Raw genomic sequence first — 7,880 nt, 5'->3', positions numbered from 1 at the left:
GGTCTTTGCGGCAAGAGGAGATCACCGTTTCACGAATCGGTGTTCTCCTCAGAGCACGAGAAAGATGATAAAAAAAAGATGGTAGGTTAGTGTAACACGATAAAAAAGAAGCGTCGAGTGTATAATTCATTAATCAACTTTTGATTAATTTTCAATTTCATGGAAAATAGATTTTCTTTCTTTACGTGGCAAAAACTACTCGACTCGAAACTCTCTGATGAATCTTTGATCAAGTGATCAGATGATTAATGAAGAATAGATATACATATTTATGTGATTGTCTGGTTAATATAGATCTCTTAAGAAATCAAGTGAGAATAAAAGTAGCTTCTTTTTCTTGTTTAAGTACGAGATATCGTAAAGTAAAGCTACTTGCAAAGGATTTAATGTGAGAAATGGGCGTCGTTAAGTTTAAGTGAAATTTTCTAAGTCTAAAAATTAAATACAGAATCTCGAATAAATAAATTGTATCTCATATGTAGAAAAAAAAATAAATTAATTAATAGTAAAGAGTAGACTCACAAAACTAATAAATTAACAAAATTGGATACACTTATACACTGTCCTTTGTTTTTAGTTGACTATTCATTTATTTATTATATAATCACGAAACGAAATCGAAATCACGAGTTTAACTAAAAAAGTATCTCTCAAGCAAATGACGCCTTACTGTTTTGTACGTGGAAGAATAGAAGTTCCTTTCAAAGAAAAATTCAAAGTATATTTTGTATTTTATATTTAATTCAATTTATTCTGAGTTCTATTTCAATGTAATACTTGAAGTATTACAAATGTTATAGTATTGCAATTAAAATAAATTTAATTATTCTACACTTCGCGTAATTCGAAATTTTCAGTCCCACCATTTCTTAATTCTACGGATCGCCTAATTCAATATATCCGTTCTTCAGCCAGTTTTTCTATCAAAATATCCGCAAAAAATTGAAGAACGTTAAACTTAGTCGAACGTTAAGTGGAATTTCCCCTTGATCAACGAAGTAAGGACAGTTAGCGAGCGCAAAAGGAGTCACAGTTTCCTCTTTCCGGGGTCTTTTTCCCACCTGGTGCTTCCGATGGCTCGATTCTGACGCCAAACAAGGAGAAAACCAAGTTCGTCCCTATCCCTTTCTTCCCTTGTCTCTCGTTCGGCCCTCCAACTTGCGAAGCGACAGAACAGATTTAATCAGAAAACTTGAAACGAGAGGACAGCTTCTCGTTCACATTCGACTCTCGTCGCTCTTCTCCATTCTCTCTGTCCCTTACGCCTTTTCGTTCTTAACTTTCCATTGTTTAACTTTCGTCAAAATGACTCGTCACGTTTTTCTTTCTTTTTTGTCTTCTTCTTCTTCTTCGTCTTCTTCCTCTTCCCTCGCTGTTCGAAATTGTTGTTTTCTCGAAAGTGAGAAAAATTTCGATCTCGAGATTAGATCATCGCGTTCGAAACGACTGCTCGCCTCGTGTTCCGTTCGACGCGTTATTCCGACTTGAGCACAATCCGGGAACTGTCGCGAACACGAAACGATTCGTTTATTGCTTCACTGACGCTTGTCTGTCTCTTCGTTCATCTGTATTTTTATCCTCACTTGGAAATGAAAAGATAACAGAGGGAAGAAGCGTCGTGGTGATGTGCTTTTCAATTAAACGAAATTTTATGAAAAAGTATCGTAAATATATTCCGCTGTGCTCTCGGAATTTTTAGATTCTAATTTCATCACCGTGCCAAGAAAGAAGAGAACTTTTAATCTTTGGAGAAGGACTTTAGCATAAAATTGAAAGAAGAAATTATGCATGCTGACATTCTTTCATACATTTTGTAAATTTAAGAAATCTTCTAACGACAGGAGGACGCAACAATAACACCAAATAGCGAATTTTCGTTTCATAATTTCAATTTTTACACTCTGAAATTCGAATCCCACGCGGCACTAAATTTATTTTTTATTTCTCAAGTGACGCGTATTATAAAATTTCTCGATAATCTTGATCATAAATTCTCCATTATCTTGTTATTTAAGATTAGAGTTAGCAGCGAATGAAGTACAGAACTTGGATCAGAGGGAATAAAGTACAAGGAACAGAGAAAAAAAACATGCATTCATCTACATTGCGAGAAATCGCTTAATTTTTAAAAAATGCAATTCGTGAATCGAATGAACGAAATTTCCATGATAAATTACGAATTGATCATTTTGGTCATTTGACACGTCGAGAATTTCTTGTCTCAAAAACTGGAATATTTTCTCAATTTTAAATTTAAGTGTAACCAAATACATAGGCAAAACAAACAATAAATTTATTACTTCTCAATAATTTCCAGTGATATACCGACGAGTTCGAAAAGAAAGCGACGAATTATTTTAGACGGTTTGGTCACTCGTTATAGTCCGCAATCAGTTGTCAGCGCAAGTGGTTAAACTCTTGCGTTGGAATGACGTACGTCGAGAATTTTTTATTCCAAAGTTGCAATATTTTCTAAGTTGTAAGTATATTTAAGTAAAACAAAATAGGCAGAAGAAATAATAAATTTATTACTTCTCAATAATTTCTATCCAGTGATATCATACCGACGAGTTCGAAAAGAAAGCGACGAATTATTGTACACGGTTTGGTCACTCGTTATGGTCCGCAATCAGTTGTCAGCGCAAGTGGTTAAACTCTTGTGTTGGAATGACGTACGTCGAGAATTTTTTATCCCAAACTTCCAATATTTTCTAAGTTGTAAGTATATTTAAGTAAAACAAAGTAGGCAGAATAAATAATAAATTTATTACTTCTCAGTAATTTCTATCCAGTGATATCATACCGACGAGTTCGAAAAGAAAGCGACGAATTATTGTACACGGTTTGGTCACTCGTTATGGTCCGCAATCAGTTGCCAGCGCAACGTGGTTAAACGTAAGACAGTAATAACAAAACCGAATAAAAATTATCCAAAAATTGTTCCTCACGATCTCTGACATTGTACGTAAATTAATATCAACCTTTCACAGGCTCTAAATTTACACGTAAAAATCTATAATCTAATATATCTAAAATCTCCAATCGCAGTAAGCTTGTAATCCTTTAAAACGATTCGCCGAAGTCACACCCGTAGCAAAATCATGCGCACGTTGAATGCGGAATAACGTGCACGAAGGTGAAAGGAAGAAGGAGATTGGCAGACTTTCATCGGCCCATAAAATCCGTCGTCCTCGCGATTTGAATGAATACATCTCGTATCGTCTGGAAATTTGTTACACCCTCGAGAAACGTTACCCCGGTTATGTGTACCGTCTTCCACCGGCTCACGTGCAGCAATACGCTCCAGAAGCAAACCAAATATGACAGTCTGGCTCATCTCCAAGCTCCTTCGTAAATCAACCGATCTCAAAGGGACGAGAGAGCGTTCGAGCAGCGGGAGGAACAGAAGGCAAGAGGAGCGGAAAGAAAGAGACCTCCGCGTGAGTCAAAGGTGAGATATCTCTCGTATATTTTTCGTTCCGAAATATGCTCTTTGTATTTACTCCGACGGAATATGAACGTATCGGGTGTGTTGTACGTCGCTTCAGACACTTCCTGAAGGGTCACTTCGCGAGGCCAAATGGAAATTTGGGCCCGATGGATCTTGAAGAATTCAAGAACTTCGGGAAAATATTCATACACCGAGATATTCTAAACAAAGTGGTTAAATTTTCATGAAGCCAAGTTTGGTAATCCAAGTCTGATCATTGAGTTTGATAAGTTTCAATTTCTGTGGAAAATAATGTTATTTTAGTTATTTGCACGTGATTTTGTATCTTTTTCAATCAATTAAAGAAGGATTTGAATTTTGGAATTTTACAATTCGTAATAGAGGAACTATTAGCGAAAGATGAAAATTCTATCAAAATTGTCACTGAAATTCGTTTTTCATACAATATTAATACAATTTTTGTTATCCCCGCGCAATTTTACAAATAAAATTCAAAACGCGCTCGCGATGAATCCGCGTTGCTGCGCCCTTTCAAATTTGTAACACCGTTGTTCAACTCGTGGCACTAATTTTTACATATTTTCACAGAAAGAACGTCACACAACGTGCTCTTCAAAAGAAAAATGACGTTTCGCTGAATTGAAAGAAAATTGGACACAAACATGCGAACATGAAACGTAAAAGCTACGCGTTTTAATTCTATTTTAAAAACACTCGTCCCTATACCATTTTCAGAAGTTAAACGAAAAATATTCAACTCGTGCAGAGACGTATTTAAAAAAAAAAAAAAAAAAAAAAAAGAGGAGAAAAACGTAGTGAAAGACAATTCTTAAATTATCTCACCGAAAACAATCCGCATGTTGCAGCTCTACGCTATAAATTTCAATTCTTCCGAAATATAAAAACTGACATTTACATGGAAATAAAAATGATGATAAAACAACGTGACGCGAAATATACACTCTCGTCTAGAATTTCGGAGTATCCTTTTTTCTGTATCAATAAAATAAATTACTTCGTACGTTTGGAAGGCAGGAAGAAATCACAAATTACGAATTTCATTTCGAAATATAATTAATTACATTTTCACTATTTTAATAATGTGTGAGTTTACCAAAAGCTCAAAAATTTAATACAGATCAAAACTGTGCTACTCGTCTTTCTACATTCGACTAAATGTTTATTTAAAACGTGTCATCGTCGTTTGAACCTCCAATAAGCAAATTAATCATTTTAAGCATCTCAATTAAAATATTAAGATACAACATGTAATACATAATTAAAACACAATATGCGATTAAAATTAAAATATTAAAGTAAATAAACTGTTGAAGCCGAGAGTCAATGAATTGAAAACTGGAACAAGTATTGAAAGAAAGAGAAGAAGAATAATTGAAACAAAATAATCAATGCATTCGCACGGAACGTGGGACTGTTTGGTTCTTTGTGGAGCTGATTCGTCATCGTTAAGGAGAAAATGAAGCGCTTAAGAGGTACGTAAGAAGCGTGGAGGGCGCGAATGCTTGAAGGGCGTTAATTGGATTCAACTCCACTCTCCTAATTTACTCTCTGCTGCGGAGAAGGGGGCGAATATTTCGAAACGGGAAGAAAATACTCGGGGGAGAAACCACCCCGGGATGCCTCGGACAATTCCGCTGGAATTGCTGAAAATTATAAGGAGTCCTCGCCACTGCGAAACTGTTGAAGCGGAAAATTTTTCCGTGTCTTTTTCCTTCGCGTACGCCTGCCTCTCCCGACAACAGCGCAACTTTTTGCGAGAAAATGAATCACGGTAATTTCCAGCTGCAACCACAATTATCCCGCTCGAGTTCTCGCGTCCTATTAACAGCTTTCCTGCGTCACGCTGCAGCGTCAACATTTTTTTGCACTGTTCGGCACTGAGAATGACAGGGAATTGGGTTGGCGTTATCAAAGGAATTTGATAACGCCAACGCGATTATAGAAATATTCACAGTCGAGTGTAGAATTCTTTTAAATAACTGTGAATTTTCAAGAATTTGCAAAGTGAAAGGGGACAGTAGTATTTTTACGTTGTAACATCCAACATAATGGCACGATAATAAAGGTAATATTTATTTATAGTAATGTTCATATATTCATATAATCGTATATCAAGTAATATTTATTATCTGTAACAGAGATTTGCGTTACTTTGAAAGCATTGTTAATAACGTTGCTGGCGAGCAAGTAAAGAAACACTATATCGAGTAAAATGCAACTTTGTGTACTTTTGATTTTCTTACGAAAGCTTTTACGCGTTCACAAAGTATTATGGAAATACAAACAAGCTTTTGGAAAGGCGTTAATTAACGAGAACTCGGTTCTTTCTTTCCTACTCTCGCTGGGCGAGATGACAAGCGTTGCTTAATAGGCTTGTAGCTAATTTCCTCGTTATTTTTAGACGCTGAAGAGACACACGTTTTATTATACTTGGAATTATCCGTAAACGTTGGTACATCAATGAACCAGCTATTAATTAATTCAACAAATATTTCAAAATAATATTTGTGTAATTTCTGGAGATAATTACGTCTCCTTTTTATTAAAATTATATTTTCATTTGAAAAGAAATGAGTAATTTTTATTACACAGTTTTGCGTGTACGTTTCTGTATATATTTATTTTTTTGTATATATTGTTAACTATATTTCTATTTTATATGTATATAAATAGTTTGTTCATGTACATATATGTAATTTATTTTTACATAAATCATTCAATATCTACATTGATGCAACTCGTGATCTATAGATCGTTTACATATAATCTACGTTTAAAAAAAAAATTTAATTTCATGTAAAAAGTGAACGATTTTTCTTCTGATCCTTCGGTAACCGAAATATGAAAATAATGCTGCTGTTTGTTCCCTCATTCGAATTTTTTTCTCGCCAAGTTCTGCCCTGGCAGAAAATTACGAACACGTTTATTTAATTTCGCAAAGTGAGCCGTAACTTGAAAATTTATCACTACTTTTAACGAATTAACGCATCCTTCTGCGAGAATCTGCGTACACCAAGTCACCACATAATTGCGTTAAGCTAACTTCGGACAGCCCTTGCTGCACTCAAGCCGATTAGCCTCGTAAACAAAAAGAAGAAGCGTTCTCTATCACTCGATATTTCATAAGGAACGAAAAATAAAAACGAGAGGAAACACAACATTTTTTAATCATTTAAAAATATCTTACTTTAGATATTACTTTGATATTTACTGATTTACATTCTAGATGTTTTGTATATTTTCGAACGTTGCACAAATTTCGTATATTTAAAAATCCACAATGAAATTAAAAGATATTAAAAACTTAACTGCTCAATCGACAAGTGATATCGGCGATTTATAGACGAAATTAGTTTGCGTTAGATTACCAAAATTCAGAGAAGTCTTCAGTTTGCACCGTACATTGAAACCAATAATTAAATTAAATTCCAAAGTTTAACGAACGAATCTCGAAATTGAATAATTTAATCCTAAGGGTCCGCAATCATACCAGTTAAGAATTTAAAAGATTGCTATTCTAAAAATTTCATTCAGATATTTCATTTTATACGAATTTCATTCAAGCTGTCAAAATCGAATGCTAAGAAAAATACTGAGAGATCATTTTCATCGGAAGCGACTCGTGTCGCAAAGGAGTAAAAGCCTGAAAGAAATCGCCTCTCGAAATCTTCCAACAAAGACGTGACTTTCTAGAGTGGACACGCGACGACCATTTAAGTGTTAACGCGAATTAAACATTGTTCCACTCGTGTACGTACGAGAGGAAAGAAAACTCCCTCGAATCTGGCCGAGGCGAAACTCTGATCAAACAGAACCGATTCTTGATCCGCGAGGCGAAAGAACCGGAGAGGAACCGTCGCCGGTTCTGCAGAATTAAATTCCTGCTCGGACTGTGTTTGCAGTGTGCGTGCCAGGGCAGTGCCGTAGGGCATCCTGGATTCACCCTCGGCCCTCCAGGACAGGAAGTACCGGGTGGCACACAAAAGGTGCAGGTAAGAGTCATATTGTTTATTACAGGTGGCCTGCAGGCAAGTCTGAGTGGTAGTCTCGACGTGTACTCCTCGTATTGTCTTGCAGGGCAGCCTCGAGACATCCGGGGTGCCCTCTTCTTTCAGACTCGTCGTTCTCGAGCATCTCTTCCGAGAAAACGTACGCCATTTCCTTTCTTTCTTTCATTCTTCCTTTTCGTCTTTTCCTCTCGTTTTCTTTCTCTCTTCTTTTCCCTATCTCCTTACTTTCCATTTTCCCGAAAATTCGAATCTTCTTTGTTAAAATTCGTTTCTGTTTGCAACATTTCGAGCTATTCCAGAATTATGATTATTACTGTGATTATGATTTGCGTTTTTTTTTTTTTTTTTTGTCTTGTTACTTTTTGTTTTAATAGCCATTGAAAATTGAGCATGGCGAA

This window comes from Frieseomelitta varia, unplaced genomic scaffold (assembly GCF_011392965.1).
Source record: "Frieseomelitta varia isolate USP_RPSP 00005682 unplaced genomic scaffold, Fvar_1.2 scaffold_403, whole genome shotgun sequence".
NCBI classification, from domain to species: Eukaryota; Metazoa; Arthropoda; class Insecta; order Hymenoptera; family Apidae; genus Frieseomelitta; species Frieseomelitta varia.
Note: the sequence above shows the minus strand (reverse complement) of the source record.